Source organism: Vulpes vulpes, chromosome 6 (assembly GCF_048418805.1).
Source record: "Vulpes vulpes isolate BD-2025 chromosome 6, VulVul3, whole genome shotgun sequence".
In the NCBI taxonomy this organism is placed as follows: domain Eukaryota; kingdom Metazoa; phylum Chordata; class Mammalia; order Carnivora; family Canidae; genus Vulpes; species Vulpes vulpes.
In genome coordinates this window covers 68125684-68152747 of record NC_132785.1, presented here as the reverse complement: position 1 = coordinate 68152747, position 27064 = coordinate 68125684, and the positions used below count along the sequence as shown (strand labels likewise).

The 27064-nt window shown below is 35.4% G+C and overlaps 1 non-coding gene across 1 annotated transcript; it reads left to right on the top strand.

Moving 5' to 3' along the window:
- Positions 1-24857: 24857 nt before the first annotated feature.
- Positions 24858-24964, top strand: LOC112926621 (U6 spliceosomal RNA). The gene has a single exon (XR_003236373.1). It is a non-coding gene; the product is annotated as a U6 spliceosomal RNA (small nuclear RNA).
- The last annotated feature ends 2100 nt before the right edge of the window (positions 24965-27064 follow it).

The following is a 27064-nucleotide window of genomic DNA, read 5'->3' as shown; positions in this document are numbered from 1 at the left end:
AGAATATCTCAAAGTAACCGAAAGGTTACAATATGGACTGCTACCCTGTGGACTACACTATCATGCTGTTAAAAGAATGAATTGGTCACTGATGTCATGACATGAAAAACTGGTTAGTAGAAGAATCCCTTCCTGGGGAGGTAAGTCTTCATTCTACCAAGATACTCGTCACTGGTGTGATTTAACGCATCAGTTGCTATAATACAAAGCAGCAGAAACTGTTTTTACGCTGAAATCAAAAGCAAAAACAAAAATTGTCATTGGATTCAATGAACACAATAAAGTCTCATAGTACTCATGTTTTTACTGTATAGTCAATCCATTTTCTGGTCAGACTCAATTCAGGAATTTTCTCTTTCTTAACCAAAGCAAACAAACAAAAATAAAACTATTGCTGTATCACCATGCATAAGGACCCAGCATGCTCAGACCAAAAATAATTAGTAAAAAGAGACAATAAAAATATGTGCTAAGCTCTGGTCAAAAAACATTACACAGTTTATCTCTTTTAATCAATTCCTTACAAAGAGACAGAAAACATTTTTCTTATATAACAAATATGTAATGACATATTTTGCAGAGATTAATTAACAAGAACTAAAATTCCTTGGAAGTATCAGATGTAAAAACTATGCTGTTTAATAATTTTTTGTAATTATAGACCTAATCACTGTGAATCTGTTTTTTTCTTCCTTGCTTTCCTTCCTCTCTTTTGCTTTACTTCCTTCCTTCTTTCCTTCCTTTCTTTCCCTTCCCTTCCTTTCTCTCTCTCTCTCATTCTTTCTCTTCCTTCCTTCCTCTCTCTATTTCTTTCAATGGGCTCTCCAGCATAGAGCCCAATGCAGGGCTTGAAATCATAACCCTAAGATGAAGATCTGAGCTACTAACCAGAGTTGGATGCTTAACTGACTGAGCCACCCTGGTGCCCCTGAATCCGTTGCTTTCTATGTAAAAAAGTGGCACCCATTTTCAAATTTTAATTTCTATACTCAACAATATTAAGTGAGTTCTATATTCCAAGTTTCCTATCAAATTCTGCAAACTCAACAATGAACTAGACTAGTACGGTCCTCCCTTCATGAAGAGGGTATCCAACAGCTCAAGACCCACAGAAGTTGATGAGCAGAATACAGAAGACCTAAACTGAAGAAACTCCATTTCCATGCTACTCCTATATTACTGTTTTAAATAACTTATGTAAAATGACTGAAAACTAGAAATCCGTATCAGAATCTGCCTATATTTCATTTACAGTTTTTAAACATGTTATGGTTATATTACATATATAGAAAATATATGTATTTATTATTTTGTATTACAGTTTGAACCATCAAACTTTTAAAAAATTTGACTTACAGCTACATTTCTTTTATTTTCTTATAATTATACGTCAGGATTAAAACATAAAAGCCCACACCACAATAAATATTATCATATCCAAAATGTTATATTCTTTTTTTCCACTAACTTCTTAGTGATTTTATTTCTATCTTTAAAAATATTAGAGCTGTGCTTTGAGTCAATCACATTTAGCTCTCAAAATTTCTGAAAGTGAGTACTAATCATAATGAAATGTTTCTGTAACGAGATGTTTAATAATATTGACTATATTGAATTTTATGGCATAGTTTTATTTTATCTACCCATATCTACACACCCTGATAAACTGGGCCAGGAAATTAAGAAGGCATCACAAGGTAGTGCATCTACCTGAGCCATGAGCACTCACATGTAGGTCAGACTGGCCATCTAAGAAAATCCCATGAGACATATTGTTCATAGTGGCATCTCTAAGATCTTGACAGAAGAGTTAAAGATGTGCAAAATGTAGTAAGGTAGAGATTTAATTAATCAATTTGCATCTCTTAAGTTGCTCTTGCTGAATCTTTAGATTTCAGAACTGTACCCCTGACTACCACAGCCAGACTGGAGAAACATTTGTATAGAAGAAATATAATCTTACATTTCACCCTACAAATTAGAGGCATATTATGCATTTCAAATATTTGAGGAAACACAGTGCTTTCAGGAAGAAGAAAAAGCCTACATCCCCAAAATAAACTAGGTCAGTAAGATTTATTTAGAGAAACCCTTCTAAGGATGTTTAAGTAATATGAAATAAAGTAGGATAAGACATATACAGGAAATTGAATAAGAAGTTTGACTCAGTGACAGAAGAGCTAATATTCTCCTTGTAAAATTAAAGATAATATTGTACTGGGACTGGAAGCCAACAAAATTGTATTATTATTCCAGATCAAAAACAACCTAAAATCTGATTTGTGGTTTTCCTTATCTTATATCTATTTGGTCCCATATTTTATTGATAAAATTATAGTTATATCCAAGTCAGTTGTTCATTAACTAGGTTAATAATTGTTAGTCTGTGTATGTGTGTGTTGTTTTTAATATACAGAGGAAATATAATTAAGTTTTTTCTCAGAGAATCTCAGGTTTGACTATCAATTTGTAAGAACATCTATTTCCACTGAAGGTCACAACTTTAAATTCCATGGTTACCAAGGGAAATCTACTGATGAACTGACAGTTTAAACTCTTGATTTTCATTCAGTTACCTCATTTCTATTGATTGTTCTCTGCAAAGACCTTCATTTCTGCAATTCTACTTTCACTCTCATGCTAATATGTAATCACTTTTGCCTGCTTCCAAGAAAAGTAAGGGCTTACCAAGGAGTTTAGGAAATTTAATTTTGAAAATAGTGTTCCCAACGTAACAATGTTCTTAATACTGACTGTTTTACTAGACAGATTGACATCTACCTATTCAACTTACTGACCTAGACAGAGCTATAAATTATAGTGAGAAATACTAGCAGGATGATGGCTAAATTTTTGGCCTTATCTCTATGTTGTCAAATAGAAGAATTACAATGCCTATTCCAAAAATATTCTCATGTGGATTATTTTTGCTTCAATCTCTTAATCTACAAAATGCAATTATTTTTCTAGTTAGTTAATGCATGCATTGATTGCAACAAGAACACAAACTAGATTCTTGGAAAACTGTAATCATGCTTATATTTTTGACATGACTTAATTAACGACCTCTCATACACGATACTGTCAGATGCTTCTCCTATGCTTCAGCTAACATCCTGAACTAGCCATCCCAATAGAAAAAATAAAATATAAAAACCTCTCTAATTAAAAATAAAATTGATCAGCATGAATTTATGTAAATACTGAATTAGCTACACCTTTTGGAAACATGAAATATTACAAATAAGGCTAAGTTTTAAAGCTAAATATTATCTACTAAATATTCATAAATCACTTTTTAAATAACTAGATAACAAAAACTTATGATTTTAAAATAAGTTTTAGTGTAGAAATGTATTTTTCAGGTTTGACATCATTATTTACTTTAAATATATTTCCTTTAAACATATGTTCTCATTCAACTTAAAAAATTAGTTAAAAAATTAAGAATGTGTTTCTACCAGTCTTCCAAAAAAGAAGTACTAAAGCCTTAAGATTTTATTTTACTCCCTAGATATCTGTGGAAAATGGATTGATTTGGTCTGAATGAGTGAAAGGAAGAAAAATCAAAGATTAATGTCTGCTGTGACATGTAAGTATTTAAATAAGAAAATCTTCACAGTGACTTCATGTGCTATCAAATTAGACTGAACGTCAAAAACTACATAACTTAGCATCCTGTGAGAGGTTTCAAGTTAGAATCGTTTCTCTTCTGAATATTTTGCAATGAATGGCCAAGTAGACCAAAAGTTAAAAAAAAAATTAAATTTAATTAGCCAATGCAAAGTCTAAGTGCTGCCATCATGTTTAATGACTACCGTCAGTTCCTAATTTATACTATAGTTATGGGAAGGAGCCCTTTATTCATATATAAATTAATCTACAAATATTTTAAGGGCAAATATTTTAATATTTTAAAGACCATTTGCTGCCAAAACACAAACTTGTGATGATTCTTAATTCATCAGCCTTAAATTCATCTATTCCATTTCCAGCTGGTAAACTCCATTTCAGTTTTACATTGCACATAGGGCAAAGTCCAAGAGCTTTAAAATGGCAATACATCTCTCTAGGACCTAGGCCGAGCATTATCACTTACCACTCGAAAGTGGTCCTATAAAATCAAAATATATGTAGTTTTCACACACTAGACTATTCTTACTTCAATGTCACATTTCCAATGGTGTTCCTCCACTGAGGCTATCTTCAGTTTCTTGTTTACTTGATTAACTCTTAGTCACACAGTCAGATTCAGCTAAAACTCACCTAGAGTAAGCCTTCCCTGAGGCTTCAAAACTGAAGCATTCCAAATGGTTCTATCTTTTCGCCAGCCATAGAACCTAGGCATATTTCTAATTTGGCACTATAATTTACTTATCTATTCACAACACACCATAAATTAAATGAAAACATAAATAATTCATCTCCCTTAATGGCTTTGCTCTGGTTATGTATACACATAGTTTAAAATATATGTGTGTATGTATGTGCATGTATATACATATATGTATTTATATCATATATTATATAATATGCATATTAAAAGGAAATATACACCATCTGTGTTAATCAAAATACTCAGGGGAAAAAAGAAACCACTGTATGCCTTCCACATACACACACAAAAATTTGAGAGAGAGAGAGAGAGAGAAGATGCTTCCAAAAATGTTGCAAGGACCAGAAAACGAAGATCAGGAAGATCAATACAGCTAGTTTAGATAAAACTGGATAGTTACAGGAATCACAGGAAAACCACCAGTTAGGTCACAGCTACCCGCAGAACTAAAGCGGGTAATTTTCAGGAAACTCATACAGGATGCCTATCAATGCTCATGAGTATGCTTGCCACTGCTGGAAACTACACTAATATAAATTTTGCCTTTTTTCTGCCTTCCAAATCTCAAATGAGTATCTGGCAAAATCTAACCTAGATTCTTTTCGCAAGGACACTGAGAACATAGTTCCCAATCATTCACTCCTTAGATAATGTAGAGACCAAAGAAGAGTGATAATGGTGCAGAGCCGCTAAGAGACAATCTGGCATATTCTGCCACCTTGGCTGTGAGCATCCCTATAGCTTCTTTCCATGTTTATATCCCAAAACACAATAATTACAACATCAGCATTCTTTACTATTATGATGCTTAAAGCAAAATATCCTTAAAAAAAGGAAGACACCCTTACCCCTGACAAACCCCAAACTGATTAGGGCATTAACCTGTGGTTCTTTAGCACTTGAGCTACTACCGTGCTCATGTCTAACGGAACAAAGCAACAGAGTGAATATAAAAATAAAAAAGATCTGAAGTTCACCTTTCTCCAAAGAAGCAGTGGTCTTCACCACAGGGGAACAGTTAGCGTGAGGCAATCTTAAAGGAAGAACTATGGAACACAAATATGCTGACTTCACTCTCCCTCCTTCTGATCCTTTTCCAGGTCTCCTCTATTAACTGAAACAAACTAGAAATCAGAGATTGTTGACATGGTCATCATTTATCATCCTAGAAAAGAGTGAAGAGTGGAGATGATAAATAATAGATCACGAGAAGCAAATGAAGATATATTTAAAATAACTAAGACTACTCACTGATGCCAATATAGGAGTACTGAAGCACATTGTGCCTCCATACTAGTTCAATGTCATAAGGAATCAGGTGGCAGTCTCAGCATGCAGTGTGGTGAAAACATTGTTTATCTTAGTGGAAATGTTATTCTTTGAAACTAAAATCTTAAGACCAACAGTAGGTAATCCTGTGGAGATAGGAAGCAACATTGGTGACTGAGTTATCAGAATCAACACAAACAACTCTCATGTTTCCCTTGGTTCTTAGACCCATATTTTCTAGTTAGAGGAGAAAGAAAACCATTTACTGACTGCTGGCTCAGAGCATTTACTGCCTTTTGCAGGACATCCCTCCATCCTTGACATGATATATGGTAGTAAAACCTCTGAAACTTAGAAAGTAAACCAACTGCCTAATTTTCCTCTACAACTACTTCCTTGGTTGTGAGTAGGACCACATGGTATACAATTATCTCGAGGCTATACCTCAGGCTTAGTTTTACAGAAACAAGGAATACATTTCTTAGAAATGTATATAATAATTCATGGGATTTACTGGGCTCTGGCGTCTTCATAAGAATAAGAATCTGGTGTAATTCTAGTTTATAATGCAGGCCAGTGAATCATCTGTCAATGTATAGGTATTCAATATTAGTCTTAGGATATCTATTCAGATTCTTTTTTTTTTTTTTTTTTTTTTTTCAGATTCTTTTATGAGGAAAAACTGGTCTCCCAATTAGGCTTACCATTTCTCAGGTCTACTTATTATGTACTCGCTTCTATAGAGAATGGTAGAGAATATCTCACTGAAAGAAAATATGTCACTGCATGGTGGTTTATGGGTGACTAGCTAAAGGACTTATCAGTCCCCAGAGTTTGCTGAGATGGAAAAGTTCCTTTTAGATTATAAATCTACCTTAATGCAAGTATGCTCTTTCTTTTCCCATGCAACTGAATAAAATGAGTAGAATAAAACCAGAAACACTATGCCACCCTGGTTTATGCCATTAAAGATGGAAGATAGATTATATTAAACTTAATTTATACTAACTTATCTTATTGCTCAAGAATGGAAAGAAATCATAAATAGATAGATGTACTTAAACTCCTTCGCACAGTTATACTTCATACTGGGTTATATTCCATAATGTTATCCTACCCTTTTTATTAGAAGGAAGTAAAAAAATAAATAAAAGAGGATCTAGTCTTAGCTTCCCTTTAATGTTCCTTGGAAGTAAGATGCCTATTGGCCAAAAGATAAGATTCAAAGACATTAAAAAATTAAACATCTCATTAATTACTGTAGCAGAATTAATTATTAATATACAACCTTCACTTCACAGACTTAGATTATACCCAACATGATAATCAAGATGAGCAATATCAAATATTTGGTTTTTTAAATTATGTAAAAATATATGGTGAAAATAATACCAAAAAAATAAACAAACACTAAGTAAATTGGAATATTCCAGTTGTTCATTATAGCAAAAGTTATCAAATCGAGTCAAATTGGTTTGATAGACATATACCTTTGCTAAATCTAGCATAGCCACAATAATTTATTTTTTAACTACTTAGGAAAAAAGCCAAAAAGGCTTCATTCTCTAGTTATTATTCATGTTTACAACATTTATCCCATTCTCAAAAAAAAAAAGCTTCGTAAGATTATATCGTTATCATTAGGTAGTTATTACAGTGCTAAAATTAAAGTTGCAAAAGTTGGGAAAGTTAACCAATAGAAATTTGGTAATTCAAAAGAGGAAGAGATTAGCTTGTGGCAGAAGCTGAGCAGCTAAACTCATGCCTTTACCTCTACTTCTTTCTAGTACTCTAATAAAATCCAGCGCAGGTGTAAAGTGCAAACTCAAAAGAGTAAAGGCAAGGGATAATATTAAAAGAGTCAATAAAAGTTGTCTGTTTTTACCCTTTGCCTTTTGGAAAGGCAGAAAAGAGGTATATGAGAAATCATTGACTTTTCAAAACAAATACCTTCTCTAAACTCTGAGAATACTTAAGTTCCTACTTGAGCATACATTGATAGGAAGTAAACAAATTTTCTTGCAGGATCCCAGAGATGTTCAGGAAGCATAGGAACCAGAAGTCACAGAAATTGATCATGAGTCATGAGGTTAAAATTCAGATTTTGACTAGTATGTAGAAAAGAAGTTAACCTGCCACCCACATTCCATATATTATTTCTCTTACCAAGTAAAAAAATTGAGTTTTGCACTATAATCACAAGTCAGGAAACTACAGCCTGCTGGCCATATCCATCTCATCACTAATTTTGTAAATAACTAATGAAGCACTTATTCCTTTACATATTGTCTATGGCTGCTTTTGTATGGAGTTGAGTAGTTATAACAGAGATTGTATTTTCACAAGACCAAAAATATGCATTATTTGCCTCTGAACAAAAAGAAAATTCCCAACTTTCACTAAATAAGTCAACTAAAGGAACCCAAACCGAGGTTCACCTAAAACAGGGCTGAAAACAAAGGAACGGGATGAAAATAGGGAGGTAGGGACACCTGGGTGGCTCAGCGGTTGGGCGCCTGCCTTTGGCCCAGAGCATGATCCTGGTTTCCTGGGATCGAGCCCCACATTGGGCTCCCTGCATGGAGCCTGCTTCTCTCCCTGTGCGTCTCTGCCTCTCTCTCTCTGTGTCTCTCATGAATAAATAAATAAAATGAATCTTTAAAAAAAACAGGGAGATAAAGTATAATTCCACACACTATAAAGAGTTCCAAACCCCCTCCCCCTGTCCTCTGTTGAAAAAACCAATCCAGGCTACCTACATAGGAGATTTTATATATACATAATATATATATAATTAATCAGGTTTGAACTGATTAATGATTAAGCACACAAATCAATCCTTCCTCGGGGGAACTATCTCCCTAATGCCCTCTCTGGTCATAATGCAGGTCCTGAGTGCTCCTGGTATACCCAAATCCCTCTCCATTGAAGAAAGGACAATGTCTTTCACCAGCCATAGGCTCTAAGGACAGTGGGGCACTCTCCATGTTCTGTATTTTCTTAAAACCAATCTGGATGTATAAAGCTTCCAGTCTTGTTGAAATCTGTCTGCTAGGACCCTGTTGGAGAAGACCTGAGATCAAGAAAGATACACAAGTAGATTATACCCTATTGGCAATGCTCTGACTCTTGATCTGGGTGGTATTTTCCATAGGTAGCAACACTATTCCCTATGCTCTTCCATTGTAACTAATACTTCCCAACAGAAAATGGATGTTTGTGAATGCTCATCAAGTAGTAGATGAAGTAGTGACTTCATGAATAGGATAAAGCTTCTGCTTTGCTCTCTACGTCAGGGCACTTGCCTTTGGATTCTAATTACCATGATGTAAGGCTGTCCAAATTAGCCAATGCCTTTTTCTATTTTATGGTATTAGATATGCTGTTTTTTTCTTTAACTTCTAGCACTTCCAGAGCTGCCAAAACTTCTTTCAAAGAACATTAAGTTGATAGATTCCACAGATTTAACTCTAAAAATCTCTGCCTTCCTATTTCCATTGTTCACATACTTAATAGATTTCTTTTTACATGTTGACAATACCAACCTCAAAAATTGTATTTCCTATATCCACTCCAATCCATACTATGCATTATTGTTATTTTTCTAAATCACAGCATTGATCATATCACTTCCCTTATTTTAAAAAATGGTATCAATTTATAAGATAAGAAGGTGAATTGAGCACTTAAGTCTATACTCTATCCCACTTAAGAATATAGTAAGAGTAAAATAGAAAGTGTATTTTATAATTAATAAAGAATTGGTAATACAGGACAAGTGTGGGTAAGAAATGTTAAACCTTCTCTGAAAGACAGAAAAGAGCTGAAGAGGAATGTACTGATAAAAACAAAAGTGGAAAAACTATTAACAGTAGCAGAAGATACAGCTGAATGGCTTTGAAGAATACCAAGACATGCTGAACTTCAGGAATACAGTGACAGGCAGAAGTAGGTATGAGAAGTGGGGGTGGGAAATGGAGTGTTGAGTGGTCCACCTGGACTTTCCCCTGCTTCCTCTAGTTCTATTATAGAACAAACATACAGATCAAAAAAAAAAAAAAAGTCATCTCTAAATCTAAAGAGTTTGAACCAATAGTCTTAAAAGACACAGGATAATAGGATATCTGTACCACACAGTAACAGTTGACACACTTTTGTTATTATGGGTTTAAGAATATCCTACATAAAAAAAAAGAAAAAAGAATATCCTACATAATAGCTACATGCCTGTGGCTTATTCTTAGCTTAAGTCTATTAATTTAAAAGTCCCACCCACCGTTAGAAATTAATGGATATCCAAGGACCACTAAATATGTCAAGGAAGCCCACAATACAAATGAAAAGGCTAACCCCTAATTCCAGATGGAAGCGTGATACTTCAAACACTGAAAAAAGCTACATCTAACTAGTATCATTAGAAAAATTCTAGATTTTGTAATAAATAACAGAATTGGGTTTTATGAGAAACGGGAAAATGACAAAAATAAACTTTGGAAATTAAGAGTACTGAAAAAGTGCTGAAAAAGTGACAGAATCAAAGAAAAGTTTTAGAATTTAGAGTAAAACAACTAAGAAACTGAAAATTTGGGAGACACGAAGGTATGCTCCATATTGTCAAACAGACAGAAGTTACTGAAAATAATATAGGATATACTGTAAGAGAGTAACAGCAGAAAAATTCAAAGTAATAAAAAGTGACAGAAGCCCTAAAATTGATAGGGCCCACTAAGTGTACAAAAGTATTAAGTACGCTGCGCACATGTGCACATACACACACCTACAGACAAAATGACCTCACCCAAACATTTCACAATGATTTTTTTCTACATACCCAAAATGAGTAAAAAAAACAATCAGCTTCCAGAAAAGAAAGCCAAAAACAAAACAATACAAATACCAAAATAGAAAACAAAAAGTGAACAAAAGCTGGGTTTTAGAGTTTGCATCAGAAAAATTGCATGCTAAAAGACAATGGAAAATGAAAAATGACTCTAAAGTTTTAAATGGAAGCAATTTTCCCTTTGAGTTGTATGTCCACACTAAGTTAAAATATAAATTATGAGTACAGAATTAAATATCAGAAATCTGATCTGCTACTCATCTTTATCTGGCGCGTTATTTGATGGAAACTGAAAGAGTAGATAAAAAAGGAGGAAGACCAGATATCTAGGGAAGAGGAAATACTAGCTAGAAGGGCAGTAAAGGGAAGTAAAGGATGATAATTATGCACCAAGCCTCTAGGATAAACAGTTCAGCTGAAAGCCAGAGAAATAATTTCTTGATGGTAAATGTGCAGTGTTAGAAGATCATTAGGATAACATAAAGACTGAAAATATAACATAAAGCATTTAGAGATATGAAGCCCTCACTACAAAAAATGATTTAATATAATATTAATTATAAGTTACTTTTCCTTGTGGTGAACCATATGCACATTATCAGCATATAGGAAAAGTAAGCCTAGTATTAAAAGCCTTTCAAAACCATTTTTTTCCTGATGGTCCCAGATCCTCTTTACATATTTATTCTCAAGGAAAATTACACAGTCATTAATTGTTGTATGGCAAAATGTTTATCCTCGCCTGTTAAAAAATATATTCCCTTTGGGGAAAGTCCTCTCACAACCATGTCATATGAGCCTGCTGAAATCTGTTTATTCATATCACTGTGGGTAAAACACAAAGGCAAACAGTTTCATCCACAGGTGTATCTGCAGTACTGTGAGAGTTATAATCTCTCTGAAATCTCTCCTGATTTGCAGCCAGTAGATTGTATTTTCTTTCACCTTTATACCTCAATAGCACTTTGTTTTCTCTCTGATATTTATATTCTGTTACATACTACAGATATTTAGATACTTACTTCATCCCTCCCATGAGATTGTATATTTTTAAGGAGCAAGCAAAGACATCCTCCTTCTATATTCAGCACTCTGGCTACAGTGTTTGCTAAATATATTTTGAATTGATATGACTCAGACAAAATCATCCTAAGCCTTGCCTCTCTATAAATCATTGGTAGAGGGCTATTAAGCCATAAGTACCAGGGAGAGTTTTTGCACAAAGCTTATCAGCTATTCTTTCCCTATTTACTTAATAAAAATGAACATTTATAATGCTAGGTTACAGCTTTTTTTTAGGTCACCCTCAATTCAAACCCTTCTAGGGCTCCCACTGTCTACTGCATCCATTAAAAACATAGTCTAATATTTAAAGCTTTTTTCAGATTGTAAGCTTCTTTCATTTTAGTAGTTATATAACATATATTTGCACTCAATAACTATTGGTTAAACATATGACTTAATAAATTAATGAAGTATTTTGGAATAGGAGATCTAAGCCTACCACCTTTTAATTCAAGCAGTCATTGATATTCTATGGAGAAAGTACCTGGAAGTTAAAGTTCTTTTTTTCACTTAAAAAAAAAATCCATAAAAGAGAAATAAAATTCCTGCCACCCTCACTCAGTAGGATACCACAAAGATTAATGAGGTAATGTAATAAAAAATGCTTTGAGCTATTCATATGAATGGTGCTTTACAGAGGTACTTTATTGTAATCATTTTCTGCATTTACCTTTAATGCCATATCTAAAGGATTTTGGACTAAAAAGAGAGTAACTTTCCAGTATACAAAAGTTGTTTCAAAGTCATCTGTTCCAATCTTGACTGCTGGCTATTTTTTAAGTTAATTAAAATCCTCACCTTATACAATTTGTATTGTAGATTAATGTCATGAATTAAGTGAGACAATATATTTAAAGTCTCTGGTTCTTGATAAGACCCTAGTAAATGTTTGTTTTGTTATTGTTGTTATTGTTTACATTCAAAATAGTTATAGTAGAAATTGTTTTAGAAGTTCTATAAATATAATTTGTAGAAATATCTGGAAGAAGAAGGTGGTAGCCCAGGGAAGCCAAATGAAGTTTGAAATGTCGGTATTTATAATAGCCTGATTTCAAAATATTATTACAGAGCTACAATAATCAAGACAGTTTGGTACTGGGATAAAAACATACATATGGATCCATGAAAAAAAAAATCCAGAGAGCCCAGAAATAAACCTTACACACACACACACACACACACACACACACACACACACGGTCAATTAATCTTTGACAAGGATGTCAAGAGTACACAATGGTGTAAGAATGTCTTCAATAAATGGTGTTGGGAAAACTAAACAATCTTATACAAAAGAATGAAAGAGTATCCCTATTATATGCCACTCACAAAATTAAGATGGAATGAATTAAAGACTTTAGTGTGAGGCCTGAAACCACTAGAAGAAAAAATGAGGGAAAAAGCCCTTGTCATTGGTCTTGGCAATGATTTCATGGATACAATACTAAAAGGACAAGCAACAAAAAGCAAAAATAAGTAAGTGGAGCAAAACTTATTAAATAATAATTATTTTATTTGCTTCAATTCAGCAAATGAAACAAGCAAATGAAAAGGCAACCATTGGAATGACAGAAAATATCTGCAAATCACATACCTGATCAGGGATTAATATTCAAACTATGTAAGGAATTCACACAGCAGTTTGGCGCCTGCCTTTGGCCCAGGGCGCAATCCTGGAGACCCAGGATCGAATCCCACGTCAGGCTCCCGGTGCATGGAGCCTGCTTCTCCCTCTGCCTGTGTCTCTGCCTCTCTCTCTCTCTCTATCATAAATAAATAAAAATTAAAAAAAAAATAAACATTTAAAAAAAAAAAAACAACTCAATACCAAAAAATAAATAATCTATGCAATAGGCAAAAGATCTGAATATACATTTTTTAAAGAAGTCACACAAATGGTCAACAGGTACATAAAAGGTGCTCTGTATCACCAATCATTGGGAAATGCAAATCAAAACCATAATGAGATATCACAACTGTCATACTGGCTATTATCAAAAAATCAAGAGGTAAGTGCTGGTGACAATGTACATAAAAGATAACCCTACTTCACTGTTGGTATCAAAGCAACCATAGCGTAGCCACCATGGAAATAGTATGGATTCTTCAAAAAATGAGAAACAGAACTACCAGATGATCTGGTAATTCCATTTTTGGGAATTATATCCAAAAGAAATGAAACCATTATCTTGAAGATACATTTGCATTCCCATGTTTATTGAAGTATTATTCATAATAGCCAAGACATGGAAACAACCTGAATGTCTACTGATGAATAAATACACAAAATGTAGATTTTAGATACTAGCCCTTTAACGGATATGTCATTTGCATGTATCTTCTCACATTCCATAGGCTGCCTTTTAGTTTTGTTGACTGTTTTCTTTTGATCTTGATGAAGTCCCAACAGTTCATTTTTGCTCGTTTCCTTGTCTAGAGATGCGTCTATAAGATGTTACTATAGCCTATGTCAAAGAGGTTGCTGCCTGTGTTCTCCTCTAAGACTTTGATGGTTTCCTGCCACACATTTAAGTCTTTCATCCATTTTGAATTTGTGTGTGATGTAAGAAAGTGGCCCAGTTTCATTCTTCTGCATCTTGCTGTCCAGTTCTCCCAACAGCATTTTTTGGAGATGGTCTTTTTTTGCATTGTATATTCTTTCCTGCTTTGTTAAAGATTATTTGGCATAGCTATGGGTCTATTTATGGGTTTTCTATTCTGTTTCCATCGATCTATGTGTCTGTTTTTGTGCCAGTACCACATCTATGTGTCTTGATGATTACAGCTTTGTAATATAGTTTGAAGTCCAGAATTGTGATGCCTCCAGCTTTTACTTTCCTTCTTCAAGACTGCTTTGGCTATTCAGGGTATTTTGTGTTTCCATACAAATTTCAAGATTTTTGTTCTAGCTCTCTGAAAAATGCTGGTGGTATTTTGATAGGATTGGTACCCAAATCTATAAAGAACTTATCAAATTCAATACTCAGAAACCGAACGATCCAGTTAAGAAATGGGCAGAAGATATGAATACACATTTTTCTAGGGATGCCTGGGTGGCTCGATGGTTGAGCATCAGCTCAGGTCATGATCCCGGGGTCCTGGGTCAAGTCCCACCTCAGGCTCCCTACAGGGAGCTTGTTCTGCCTTTCTCTCATGAATAAATAAATCTTTTTTTTTTAAGACATTTTTCTAAAGACATCCAAAAGGCTAACAGACTCATTTTGATATAAAATTACCTCCTAAAAAATTTTTTTAAATAAATAAAATTACCTCCAAAAGTTAGTAAAAATAATCAGAAAACACTAAAACTTGCCTTGATTTTCTGAGTATATGCAATGCTTCTATGAATAACTTCAAGTAATACTATTTCTCCAAAGCAAATTTTCCTCCAGTGGATACTCAGTCTGGAGTGGCTCTATAATGATCATTTGTGTTAACCCTCCTTGTGTTACCATAAGATACATCCTTTCTGAAATAGCATACACCTTCTCTCAGACCCATCCTTACAACTAAGTCCTTCCAGCATGTCCATTTATATACATTTTAGGTCAACTAGAAAGTTAGTAAAACGGAAATAAATCTATATTTGACTAAACTTTAATATGAATAATAGACTAGATTTTTAAAAAGATTTAACTTATTTGACAGACAATGTGAGAGAATGAGAGAGAGAGAGCACAAGCAGGCAGAGCAGCAGGCAGGATAGGGAGGAGCCGGCTCCATGCTGAGCAGAAAGCCCAACGTGGGGCTCGATTCCAGGGCCCTGGGATCATGACCTGAGTCAAAGGCAGATGCTTAATCAACTCAGCCACCCAGGCGCCCTGATAGACTGGATTAAATAGGTTTTGTTACAGCATATTTTAATTGATTTGCTTTCCATCCATCTGCCATAAATATGTATGTATATTTACTTATTTATATATTAGCTTGTATATATATTTGGGAAATTATTAAATGTTACATAATTACTGCAAAATTATTACGTAATTACCTAAACTGTTTTTCTGACTCTCACAAATCTTACAATACTAACCCTAGCATTTTGTTGTTGTTGTTGTTGATTTCCCCTCTCTCTGCTTATATTACCCATCTGTTCTTACATACTATATCCATCAGAATCCTTATCATGTTAATCATTGTTTTGTTTTGTTATAACTCCCAGTTGGACAATTCCAACATCCCTGCTATGTCTGGTTCTGATGTTTGCTCTGTCTCTTAACCTTTTTCTCCCTTTTGGTATGCTTTGTAATTTTTTTTTTTTTCTTGATAGTCAGATATAGCTGAGTAAAAGGAATTGCTATAAATAGGCTTTTAGCAATATGGCAGTGAGGTGTCTGGAGAGGTGAAGCATTCTACAGTCCCATGAGTAGATCTCAGTTTTTCAGTGAGCCTGTGCCACTTCACAGGTACTTACTTTTTTTTTTTTTTTTCTCCCTCCTTAAGCTGTGACAGGATGGCTAGAGTGTGCTGGAGTTCTTTCCCTTCCCAAGCCAGTTAGTCTCTGATACTTTCCCAGCCTGTTAGACTCTGGTTAACTTCCCCTGAGTGTAGGCCTTACTGAAGAAAGGAGAGTGCTCTGACAGATTTCAAAATTGTTTCTCCCTCTCCTACCCCTCGAAACAGGAAACAGGAAGGGGTTTTTCTCTGATATTTATTATAGGAATCTTCTTGAGCTCCTAGAGGTAAACCTGACAATGTTTTCGGGGCCTCTCCACCACTGGATTCCCACAGACATTTTTAATTCTCATATTTGTCCACACCTAACTTCCAGCAATTCATCCATTACATTCAAGTTTTTTTACCCAGGCACTGGTTCCTGGCACTAGTTCCTGTAGCAATTTCTACTCATGAGTATCTGCTATAGTAAGTAAACTTCCTATATCTGCTCATCTGTCTCTCCAACCTTGAGATGCTTGCCATGTCTTCTCCTATGCATCAAAAAAAAAAAAAAAAAAAAAAGAGTTATTGACTCTTCAGTCTCTTTAGCTTTCAGCTTGTTGTTAGGGTAGAGTGGAGACTTTCAGAGTGCAAACAAGTCTTCCTCCCACCCCATATTTAATGTTCATTTATTGCTTGACTACTCCTCCAAGAGGCATAATCAGGAATTTCACTGACTTCTTTTCCCCCATTGCTCTGGTTATTAAGTTTGGCATTTTCAACATTAATGTGGTTGACAACCCTAAATTCTAGTTGCACAATTACTTGCCCTCCACAACTCTAATAATGCCACCACTTAAAAATACCACCATCCTATTACTCCACAGCAGTATTCTCTCAGGAGGACACTCTAGACCTTCCCACTGCTGGTTAGTGGTCTACCTCAGAAACTTTAATTAGCTCCATCTAAAATAAACATCTAAGCTGCCTCCATGCCTTCTTTTCATTAAACTCATTACTCTTTCATTTTAGCCTTCAGTCTCTTTCCACCTTTTTATTTTAACCTATAAAATACCACTAAGCTTTACATCTCTGCTCTTAGATGTAATATGTTCTGTTTTTCTTCCCAACTATCCACTCCTTTCCCCAAATAGTATTATATATCTTAGATTTACCAAGCCTCTCTACATAATGTGTATCTTATATTCTGCTTGACCGTATAATATGGCTTGCTTTGGTCAATGAGATGTCAGTAGACGTGACAAATGCTGTGTTCGGAGAAGATTAACAGCCAAACAAACCACGGCTGACCTGTATACATCTGTCAGCAAGTCATAAGAGTGTTGCTATTATCCACTAACATTTTAGGGTTGTTTGTTGCAACTGATAAGCTGGCTCATATTCCCAAATTGAGCCCCAAGGCTGAGTATCTCTCACCAGCATCCTAATTTCTTTCCTCTATGATGTTCTGCCTCACATACAAACAAAACAAAAAAATCCTCAAAAAGTCCCCATTCTAAAACATGCTTTTTAAAATATTTATTTTAGAGAGAGAGAATATGTACATCTGCATACAAGTTGGGGGGGGGTGGCAAAGGAAGAGAATCTCAAGCCCACTTCTTGTTGAGGGTGGAGCCTGAGCCAGGGCTCAATCCCATGACCCGGATATCATGGCCTGAGCCGAAACCAAGAGTAGTGAGCCCAACTAACTGAGTCACCCAGGCGCCCCTAAAACATGGTTTCAATTAATGTTCAAGAGCTTATGATAAAAACTACATAAAGGTACACATTGTCGCCATTACACATTCCCAATTTCCAAAGAGCAGAATTCTGAAAACAATTTATTAATATTTTTAGTTATCCTTGATCAACAACTCCTATTATCCTCCATTGCTATTCCAGACTTCCTTAAAGTCTCCCACCCAGCCAGCACACCCTTCTTCTCAGTAAATTGCCTTGCATATATCTTCACATATTTATTGATCTTTACTCAAGTACTTATTTACATCTGCAGCCATTTTCCTCCCTTTTTCTTTTCTTCTCTGGATCCAATGTTGTTTTTCCAGTTCAAGAATAATACCATTACTCCTGTTTTACCTAGTTATTACCTCATCTTACTTCTTCTTGGAATTCCACACAACTATTATTTTTTCTCTCCTGAGTTACAAGCCTATCATCTTTGTTCTTTTTCCATCCTGCAAAACAAAACAGCTCCAAACTTGACTATGGGTCCTTCTTCCTGTCTCTATCACACCCAACCTTTTGAGTGTGATTTGCTACTGTTCTTCTCAAACACACCACAGCGCCCTCAAATCTGATTTTTATCTCCACCTTTACAATTAAGCCACTTTGATAAACTTGTCATTACCTCAAACTTCTCTTTATGCTTAATTTCCTGTCATCGTACTTCTCTATCCTGCATTTTTTTTTGACAATTTGTGGACAGGTTTCTTTGTCTTTTATTTTTACCTATCCCAATGCAGCCTTCATCCTTTGGTTTCTGTAAGACCATCTCTTTTAATTTCCTTTCCTTGCTTTATCTGTGATGAATAAATAATCTTTTAAAAACATTTTTTTGCTATTATTTGTATTACTAACATAAATGTACCTCATTGTCATTAATAAGTCTAGTGAGAGTACTTTTCTTAGGAAACTATGTTTATAATGCACAATTTGATTAGGAATAATTATTTTTGCCTTAAGCCATTAGAGAAATTTTCCCTAAGAATGAAATGCTTGTAATGAGTCTTGAAGGATAACAAAACATTAGGGAGGCACACAGAGAAAAGACGGGCACTTCATGAGAGGGGAAAAAAAAAAAAAAACAGGTAAAAATATATTTATTAATGGAGAATTCAATGTGGTTAAAGTACCCAGTGGAATAGTAAGGAATGTAGCAAATTATGAGGTAAGGTTTTGGGTCAGGCTGGATTTGACCACCAAATAGCTTGCCAAAGTTTTAGGTGGCACCTATAGTAAATTGTAAGGACATTTTGAAATGATTTTTCAGGAATGAGGGCTTTTTGTTTTGGTTTTTAAAAGAAATGACATTCCACAAATGAAGCAGATAGGATTAATCATAAAGAAAACTTGATAATAATGAGGCAATTTGGTGCACTACTGTGGAAAGACCTTCCCCCTTCAAAGTAAAAAACAAGAAAAATTCAATATATATAATATATAATACATAAATTTATTTTATATTATGTAACAGTACATATGAATGTATATATATATAATTAAATACATGTACATATATCTTTTCCAACTGAAAGGAAATGATGTTGACTGTAGGCCCTACATCACTACAGTATATAACAGAAAGGAGTCAGCCAAAGTAAACACCTAACAAAATTCAAAGTTTCACAAATCTGTCTCATTGTTTCTAAAAAAAAGATGTCCTAAGAACACTCTAATATATTATTTTTTTAATTTTTAGAGCTAAACATTTTAAGTGAGCTAAACATTGAAACAACTTCTGATTCCTGTATTACAAAATGTTGATATTTGGTATATGCTCCTTTCCTTCATACATTCTCAGAATAAGCAAAAATAACTTAGCTACTTGCTTCATGAAATACATACTCTCAAGAAACTATGAAGCAACTAAACTATCTTACTCATAAAGACTAACTTTTCAAAACTTGCTCAACATTACTTGCTCTCTAATCCAAAGCCATTATATCACAAAACTCTAATACCAGTTTCCAGACTTAGAAGAGTCACCATGTAATCATTTAGCCCATGCTTTAAAATCCTGTATCTTCTCTTGAATTCCCTAAGACACTACTTAAACTATGTCAAGATGGTGTTCTCCCTTACTGTAAGTTTAATAAAACCTAGATTTAATTCATGAATATGTTTTTCTGATGGTCTTCTGGGGAATTCATCATACAGTTAATGCATTGATGCCAGAGGTATATTTCACAGTATTATTATTATTTATATTCAATTGGTGCTAGGAGATATTCGGAGGATATATTAAGATTTCAAACTGAAGCACCTGCCGTGGAATTACTGATTTTTAGGACACTGGAAGCTGAACTGCCAAAAAAAATATGGCTTTGAGATAGATCTACCTTGTCTACTAATGAGCTTCATGAGGGAGGGCTCTGTGTCTTTTGTATAAAGTATTATAATCTCAGGATCTTATGTTATGATTGGCACATAGCAGGAAATGCACACATTGCTGAATTAAACAAAAGGTACCCACTGAAGACATTGCCATCGTAATGTGTGAATTTAACTAAGATTCCATTGGTGGTATTGTCATGCATTTACAGTTGAAAGAAAACTGATTCCAAGATGATAATTAACTATATGTTACTTGGCTAGGGACCAATCAATGACAAATTGCTCAGTGGTTACTAGGCTCTCATATTCTTAGGGGAAGATATGATCTTGAAAAACTGGATTGTATATGGCAACAAATTCCACCTATTAATGTTAAATGAACTGTACTTTTTCTAATATATTTGTTATCGTAAGTAGGCTTTTATAAAACAGGCATATTATCACAGAAAGAAGCGAATAATAACTCTCACATTTTAACCATGTAAATACTTACAACATTGAAAAACAGAACAAGAATTTGTCTTGAGGATTAACTGTCCTTGTTTAGAAACATCTGATGGAAAAAGAGCTGCTGGCAGAGTCTAGATAAAGAGGGGAAAAATTAAGGGAGGATTAAATTCCTTTGTATTAGAAATGTATAGAACCTTTTTGTTTGCTTCTATAATGATTTCTCCAAAATGAAAAGGGATGAAAGGAAGGAAAAACAATCAAAAAGCATAAAAACATACAGTATTTGAGCAGACATAACAAGTGAATAATTTACTAGTGAAGACTTAAGAGCAGAAAAAAAACTCTTTAAGAAAAATAAATGCTATCAGTCTTTCTTTTTTAATTAAATTAGCCAACATATAGTAGACTATTAGTTTCAGATGTAGTGTTCAGTAACTCAGTCTAAAATAGACTGAGCAATGTTGATTGTTACAATTTCTTAATTGTTCAGTAAATTATTCAGCACACACAAATACCTCATGAAATTGGGTGTGGTTTCATGAATGGACAACTTTACATCCAAGTGTGTGTGGAATGGAAAGTATGGGTAGGATATGGATTTAATCCATGAAACTTATTAATTTGTTGAAGGAGAAGCTTTGAGTTAGAGACAGGTATGATGATGTAAGCCATAAATGTGTGTAACCTAATCCTGAAGCAGAGGTGGGTGGGTATATATTGTCATTAAATTTCTGAACACTGTAGAATGTAGATTTGAATTAAAATCATAGATAACTTAAGGACAAAGTGACCACAGTTAAGAGCTAAACTAATATAAAATGAAAACAAAATTCTAAACAAAAACAACTACAAAAGTGACTCCATATATGGAACATGCTAAAAATAAGTATTTCCATGTATTTATTTGTAGCTAACATACAAAAATATTTTTTTCCATATTCTGTACAATCTCAGGCAAAACTGGAGAAATTGAAGCATAATGCATAAATATGGTCTATTATTAGTTATCATTTTTGATAAGTCTGTATTGTGAAATGTAATGCCTGATAATCCATTAAAAATGTGTTTTTTCATAGTTGTGGGGATGCAGATTTGATGCAAGAATATAAAATGATGAATTGCACATTGAAATCACCATTTTCAATTAGGGTATGAGCTTTAAAATTTCAGCTCTGAACTTATAACTCCACCATTAAACATGATTTTCAACACCATCAACTAAAATTTGTTCAGTACTGATTTGTTATGTGCTTAAGCACTTCAGGAATATAATTTATTGACATCAATCTGTTTGTAAGTATGCTTAAATTCAATTTTAACAGCCATTAGGATATATGCCATCTAGTCTTCTCCAAAAAATGAAGCAATAATGGAAAAGTCAAAAGTATAATAGAGCATGAGAGAACGAGAGAAAGAAGAGAGAAGGATGGAAGAAAGAAAGAAAAAGAGAAAGAACAGTTCTGAATATTGAACGCCAAAGAAGTGAGAAAGTTGGACACATTTTCACTCTATCATCTCACCTGTTTCGATTAAAATACCACCTCTCAGGTTCACTTTGAAATCATTGGAATTTTATACCATCCATTTATAAGCCTTTGAGTGGATTATTTATAAATCTGAAATGGCCAATAACAATTCATTTTCCATTTCAAAGATTGTATTTGAGAGAGAGAGCATGGGGTGGGAAGAGGCAGGTGGAGAGGGAGAGAGAATCTCAAGCAGACTCCCCACTGAGTAGGGAGCTTAAGGCAGGATTCAATCACAGGATCCTGAGATCGTGACCTGAGTTGAAACCAAGAGTCCGGTGCCTAACCCACTGAGCCACCTAGGTGCCCCTGCACTTTCCAATTTAAAGTTAGCTACTTTATATATATTTTGGAGGGAGAACCATGTAGAGGAAAAAAACCACTTTTTGAACCACAGCATCATGAATTCAAAATCAGATTAATAACCCTGCATTTACTCACAAGGAGAACATTGTGATGTTTTTGTTGTTTTTTAAGCACTTCTTCTTTTTTTTTTTTTTTTTTTTTTTTTTTAACATTCTTCATCTAGGAAAAAAAAAAAAAAAGCAACTCTCTGGGCCACAATGGTGCTTGACCTGATAGAATGCATCTACTGAATCCCTGAATAGTCCCATCAGATGCTTTTTAAAGGCAAAATCCCTTGATGGGAAATTCTTGGGACATAACCATCCCCTGAACTCAGCAACAGTTTGAAAGCAAGGTTGGGGTAAAACTGAACATTGGCTACACAAGAACCTCTCAGTATCTCGTTCAAATAGCTTGGGATTTCCATGTCACTCATTAATTAGTATGAATGTGTTATGTGTTTTTAAATTAAATTCTAATGGGAAGCATTTATTAAAAACAAAAGCAAACTCATTTGCCTTAGTGGTAGAGAAACAGAACTTCTAAAATCATGAACAGGGAAAAATATTATTTGTATATTCTTATTTACCTTTTATCTTCTGAAAGGATGAGGAAAAAAAAGTTAATGGTAATATGAAACAGATTAAGCTTTTGTATTAATTTAATTTATTTCCACAGGGTAACACTAAAGCAAATAGTGCAGTGGCATTTAAAAAACTAGATTTGATTTAGTGAATGAAAAAAGTATCTGTAGTTATTTTAGCTGGGGCTAAGGCAATTAAAGACTTTATGTCTGCCTACTTCATAATAAAAATTAGATACTTAGCTAGGGAAAACTTATCCTTTTATCCTCATGGTTTATTGTAAGTAAATGTATCCTCACAAACAACTAGCGTGGCTTTTTTTTTTTTTTGAGGTTCAGAAATCCTTTTAATTGGGAATGTAGGGATCCAAGTGTTCCCACTTTGATGAAAACCTTATGACTATCCCTTAAACTACTATAGTGCAACACAATAAAAAGAATTATGATCACTTTAAAGTTGGGTGGCATTCATCAAATGGTAACCCGGGGTGAAAGGTCCTATATCCCATTTCCACTCCTTTGAACCATGTACTGAACTAATGTGTTTTTCTCTTTAAAATGTCCTAAAAGATATAAGATGTCCTCGTGCTTATAGGATTTTGAAATTTTATTTTAAAGAATCAAAAGAAATTTGCTCTGTGAGCAGGTTTTTCAGTTTGGCTTGAGACCTTTGATTCAGGGAACAAGCAATCTCCTTCCAACTCTCTCTACTGGAGAGATGTCCCCTTTCAACCTGTCTCTTGGTCCAATACAAATCAATGAACTCAAGACCCAATACACCATGTCTTAAAAATCCATTTAGAAAACAATTGCTCCATTCAAAGTTCATCTCCTTCCTTTATCAGAAATTGCTGGAAATGTAATTTTGCAGCAAGCATTTCATTTCTTGTCTTGAAATAGATTGAGGTAAATGTAAAGTCAATGATTAGATAAATGTAATGTCTTGGGTTGACGCCACGATGCAATATTTGATGGTGTGGTCAGTACCGATGGATGTTTTGCATAGTTACCCAGTTGTATAATGCAACAAATTCCCATGACTCTATTTAAAACACCACATGGCTCCTCTCAATTAATATTACCAAAAGTACTTTGGCACAAATACAAAAAGCATGAGGGATTAGTGCTGAACAGGCAAGTGCAAGTCATCTTTGCTCTGTACAGATTCTCCATACAATAAACTGTATCCGCGTGCAATTTATTTATTGAGCTGTATTGCATGCAGTAAATAACACAACAAAGATTATTCCTCTTTCAAAAATCACTTACATGAGATTATAAATAGAAAGCCTGTGCTCAGTAATCTCTGATAGTACAGTTAAGGATTAAAACCTGATGAAGTTAACACATACATAGGCACGCACATAAGCACAACAGCCATAGAAACACATTGTTTATGAAAATCTCATTTTGATGTCAAGAAAACATATTTATCTTCTTTATTTCCTGCTATCAAGATACATATTCAATGTAAAAGAGGGGAAGAAGAAAGAGATGACTTTCTTGGAGAAGTAATAAAAAACAGAATATTAGTAATGCCTTTAGAAAATATCTTTTGGAAATGTGCAGGCTAAATTTTCTGGTTTGCTGATACCTAGACCATAACATAGGAATGAATCAAATGATACAATAATATCTTTTTTTAAGTTCCCCTTCTCTTGAAGACTGTTCTTCAGTGATTTTCAGTGTTATACAGAAACCCATGATTATAAAGAACAATATTCTGTCACTATCATGTGTTTCAAATTGGTACATTTCCACTATCGTTAAAAATGAAAACATTTAATACTTTCTAGAACATCTAACACTTAAATAATTGTCAATATATCAACATCTTACTTTCTAGTGTCTTCAGGTCCAGCACAGGATAGTCAGTGATTTAGAAAGTTTGTTGTCTCTACTACTGAAGTGAAGAATATGTGGCCACTATTTGTAACATTAAAAAATATATATATGGCCATTTTTTAGCTATTACTATTCATATTAAAAGTAGTACTCACTTCAGTGGCACACATCCTAAAATCGGAATGACACAGAGAGGTTTAACAAGTCCCCTGCACAAGGATGACATGAAAATTTCTGAAGTATTCCACAAACGCATGCATTCCTGTACAGACACACACAAACACATACACACATGCGTGCGCGTGTGCAACTAAATGATACCTGTTCCTTATAATGAAAAAAAATTGATACATGTTTGAAGGCATATACTTATGACCATAATGTACAAGTATAAATATATTCTGAAATTTTTGTGATTTTCTAATTTTGTAAGTTTTAAATCGCTCTTTGTAAAGGATTTTTTTAAAAAGTCCTCCAGAAATAATCTGATTTTTCTCTGTATTGCTGCAATTCTATAATCACAGAATCCTGTACTTCAGTAGGTTTTTTTCTCTCTGAAATCTCTTCTTATTTCTATTTCTGGTGTTACAATATTGCATGATAAAGTATACCTTAGCTGAGACTTTTGACTCACTGGGCTGGTACTTGGTGACTGCTTTTTCCTTCCTTGGGACTCTTTTATGAATTATTTAATTTTCTGCCACTTCATTTTTCTCTAATATCCTAGAACTTCTGTTAGAAAATATTTAAACATCTGGACATCTTTTCTCCAGTCTTTTTCATGTTTTTGCCTTTTTTCCTGCTTTTCAGATTTCCCCTGCTTTATCTTCTAAACTTCCTAGCCTCCAAGTCTATTCTTTTGGACATAGTAAACCCACCTTCTCTATCTTCCTGAAGATAGGAGTTATGGGTCTCTTGCCTTCTCGTTTTCTTCTCCCCCTTACATTCCCGGTTTCTTCTGTTTTTTGTTTTGTTTGGCTTGTTTTCTTCGCTTTTCTGGGCTTCACTCATTGTGGCAGTCAGACAAGTTTCAAACCACTCACAGGACATGCAATTACAAAGCTTAAGAATCTACTGGCTATTGCAAGAAAAGAGTACAAAATGGCAGCAGCCCTCAAGTAGGAACTGCACCTCAAGGTTGGCTCACAGCACAGACAGCCGCCACGAGCTAGCTCTTACCGTCCTCCGCCTGCAGGGCAGACGGACACACTCCAATCACCCCCGAGAGAGGTGCAGAGTGCCTCGGACCAGGGGCCGACTGTAAGCACGGTACTGTGAGGTAACCCGCCCTGCTGGCAGAGCCGGGGCGGGGGAGGGCCGCCCAAACCAGGTGTAAACCACCACCGCGCTGTTAACCAAATCGTTTTCACAAGGCCGCGCAAACCGGAAGAAACTCACCTGGGCCCCGCGGTTGAAAAGCGACACTATTAATCAGCGCCAGTCATGCCTTGTCTGGAGTCAACAGTGTCTTGGTACATACCTCACCTCAGCAAAACAGCTCCGACTCATTCCAGGCACGCTGCAGTTAACCCTCACGGCGCAGAGGCTGCCTTTAAATAACAGCGTGAACGAAAATATTAACTCAAACTCCGGATGGGCATGCACGGCTTATCTTCGAATTTCACTGAACACGCAATTTGCACTGGAGACCATTAGCTGGGAACCCGGGGAACGCCGCCACCTGCGACTCCTCAGTCTTCAGAGAGAGGCGCGGCGGGGAGAAGCCGGAAGTGGCCTCACTTCCCGCGGGGCGGCCTCTCGCGAGACAGTGCGAAGGCGGCGCGAGACGTCCCGCGTGGCTCTGGAGCCCACCCGCGCCGTGCAACGGTTCTTCCTGACTCGCTTCCGGCTGTCTCACTTGGGCGGGCGGGCGGGCAGCTGCTGGGGGTCGTGCAGTGGTTGTTTCTGGGGCTGGAATGAGGGAAAGGTTTTCGGTTCACACCTGGGATGGCCCCAAATGTTGCAGGTTGACGAAGCAGCCAGTGACTGCTGCGGTGTTCGCGGAGACCGCCCTGCGCTGGCAAAGATTCTGGAAGCAAGACTAGAGGGTGTCTGAGCATTAGAGCCGTGGGCGGAGGGGCGCAGTGAAGGGTGCGGCGCACAGCCTGTCCCCTGGAGTCTGCTGGCCCGCAACTCCGGTATTTCCCGGAGGGAATTCAAAAGTGGCCCCTATGTAGGAGAGGGCGAGGAGGGACTGTAGAGGTAGGCCGGTCCACACTGCTGGGTGGCACTTTGAATAAGCAGGAGGAGATTTCCGACTTTGAATGTTCGTGGGCCCTGCTTCTGGAATCCTAAGGAAGCTACACTTTAATGTTTATCAAGGTGGGCTCTACTTCTGCCCTGGGCACACACTG